Below are 3,053 nucleotides of genomic sequence, written 5' to 3'. Positions count from 1 at the left end.
AACTGGAAGCAGTCAATTAACCAGCATGAGAGCAGTGCTTTCCTCAGCTCGGCTTCAATAATATGTGAGGTGAATGAATGACAGCAGGGTGCTCGAGCAGAAGTGGGGCGAGTGCAAACAAGAAGAGCAGAAGAAAATTATTGAAGACACAGTGGACTGGAGCCTTAAATGACTTGGCATAAGAGTGGATTACTGGGAGAACAGGGCAGACAGACCAGCCTGGTACGCAGCAGTCAGGAAAGTAGCTTTCCTGGAGTAGAGCCCGCCTTGACTGCTGCATCAGCCTTCCTGCTTCCTGTCTCTCCCCTCTCCAGTCCTTACTTCACTCTGCCGCCCAGCTCAATTTTTTTTAAAAAATATGTTCAGTCCACTGCTCAAGAATCTCCAGGGGTTGCCTACCTACCTCTGCAACAAACAGAAACTCCTTACCATCGGCCTTAAAGCACTCAATCACTTTGCCCCCTCCTATATTACCTCACTGATTTCCTACTACAAACCAGCAAGCTCACTTTGCTCTGCTAACACCAACCTACTTACTCGAGCTCACCTATCTCATCTCCGACTTCTCACCCATGTCCCGCAACTCCCTCCCTCTTCATAGCTGACAGACCATCACTTTCCCCACCTTCAAAGCTTTATTTAAAAAAAAATCACATTTCCTTCAAGAGGCCTTCCAACACTTGCTCCAGAGACTCTGTGTTCCTCTCCTGGGTGCTTGTGATGTGTCTGGTTCAGTGTCCAAGTTGCTGAACTCAGCGGAGGGAGGTTCAGTGCTGAAAGTTTGTAATCTCATAGAAAAGTGTCCAGTACTCTATTGGAGCCGGGAAGGGGACAGACCAGCTGAAAACTGGACCATCCCTATTGGTCCCACACCCATCTTTTCAGTCACATCTTCATCCACAGATTCAGTTCATCATCTTCAGCATCAACTGATTGTATTTACTGAGCACTTATTGTGTGCAAAGTACTGTATTAAACACTTGGGAGAGTACAATATAACAGAGTTGGTAGGCATGTTCCCTGCCCACGATGAGCACTATGTCTAATACAAAACAGACCAAGGGTACAAAGGAGATATACAACCAGATTCTACTGTAAAACAAACCTTGGTCAGCCACCTCTGCTCCCGCAGCCCCCACCCCCCACCTCCCTCCATGCAATTCCATCCTTGCCCCAATAGGTATCTATCGTCAATCCCCTTTGCCCTTAGAGCTCAGCCTGGGATGACAAGGCAGATCATCTTTCCCTCAGCAGGAGGGCCAGAAGGGACAGGGCCAGCCCCAACCCCGTGGCCAACATCAACAGTGAGAAAGTGTCCAGCTCCCCATGGATCAGAAATCTCTGCTGGGATTGGAATCCAAGAGGAAACGTTTAAGTCCTGCTTCGACTGAGCCCCTTGTGGGTCAGGGACTGTGTCCAACTTAATTCACTTTTATCTACCCCAGCGCTTAGAACAGTGCTTGACACATAATAAGCATTTAACAAATACCATTTAAAAAAAAGGGTTGTTTAGTTTATAGAAAAGGATCCTGCTTGGAGAGAGATGACTCAAGGCCTGGCTTTAAGCTCCTGAAAACCTCCAGGATTGCAGCAGGACTGGAGCCAAGGAGTATGAACTCCTACACTAGTGAAGGGACATCCGTGCCCCAGGAAAGAGGGAGGAAGGTCTTGGAGGGATTTCATTCATTCATTCAATCGTATTTATTTGCCATGCAGGCCATCCCAGAGGCAGGTGGATAGACTAAATGACCTCTGGAGGGCCAGGCCAAGTGGAGCTGCTCAAATTTTATGGTCTGGCCTGCCAGGGTGAATGAGGAAAGATAGACCACCTTTCCCGGCAGGGTGAACAGGGGAAAGGCTGGGAGATCATGACCCCCTGGCCTTAGCACCCACACCAGGCCCCAAGCAAACACACCATGGACTCTGGACAGGAGTGGGGAAACCTGCAGTTTGTCAGAGCTTGGAGAAACCCAACTGGGAATTCTTCCAGTCTGGATCCCAACAGTGCTGAGGAGATAACTGTGCATTTCCCATGAAATGTTAATCAATACCTGTCCTGGAGTCCATAGCTTGGGCAGTTTTTGTTATGGGACAGGCAGAGTGGGTCATGTCCACTCTAATTGCCCAGCACCCACTCAGCCATGTTCCCCCTAGGGCAATCAGGTTGGGAAAGAAACAGAGGGTTCCTATGCCCTCACTGCTAGAGCTCCTCATTGGCCCAGACTGAGACACAAACAGATGGACAAGACTTATATCTATCCCATTTCTAACCCCTCCAGCAAGTACAGTAGCTGTGCTACCATCAAACATGGGCAAATTTTTGTAACCCCACACCCGAAGCCTTGGACCTGAGTGTCAGCTGCAACTTACCTCTATCGTTCAACTCTCACATCTCACACCGCCAAGTCCTGCCTGTTCTCCCTACACATTTTCCAGATCCTCCCCATTCCTCTCCACCAAAACTGCTATTAGGCTGGTACAAACCTCGGGTCTTGCCTTGGCTAGATTACTGCTTCAGCCTCCCTGTGGGACACCCAGGTTCCTCCAATCTGTCTCCGCTCCACTCTCTAGCACCTGCCGCTGCACGAATCAGCTTCCTGGAGGGTTGCTCAGCCCACATCTCTCCTCAAAACCCTCCCCGGCTCCCTGGGTCTCTGAGCATCAGATTAAGACTCCTCACCACCTGCTTCAAGGCTCTCCCCTATCTGGCCCCACATGACCTACCTGTTCTCTCTCTATCCCTCACCTCCTACCTTCATTTTTCCCAAGCCAAACTTTTAGCTGGACCTCACTCTCAACTCTTCCGTCTCCGTCCCCTCACTCACCCTGTTCCCTCGGCTTGGAACTCCCTACCCACATTCAACAGGCCCCTCCCCCACCACCCCCAGCTCTCCCCACATTCAAATCCCTCCTAAAATTCCACCTCCTCCAACAAGCCTTCCCTACTTAATTTCCCAGCTGCCAAGCCATATCATCCCTTCAGCCAACTCTAGCACTTATGAACTTATTTACACCCTCAGCATTCATGTATATGTGTCCGCTTTGTTTATTTT

Source organism: Ornithorhynchus anatinus, chromosome X1 (genome assembly GCF_004115215.2).
Source record: "Ornithorhynchus anatinus isolate Pmale09 chromosome X1, mOrnAna1.pri.v4, whole genome shotgun sequence".
NCBI classification, from domain to species: domain Eukaryota; kingdom Metazoa; phylum Chordata; class Mammalia; order Monotremata; family Ornithorhynchidae; genus Ornithorhynchus; species Ornithorhynchus anatinus.
The sequence above is the reverse complement of the archived record's forward strand: the minus strand, read 5'-3'. Positions refer to the sequence as shown.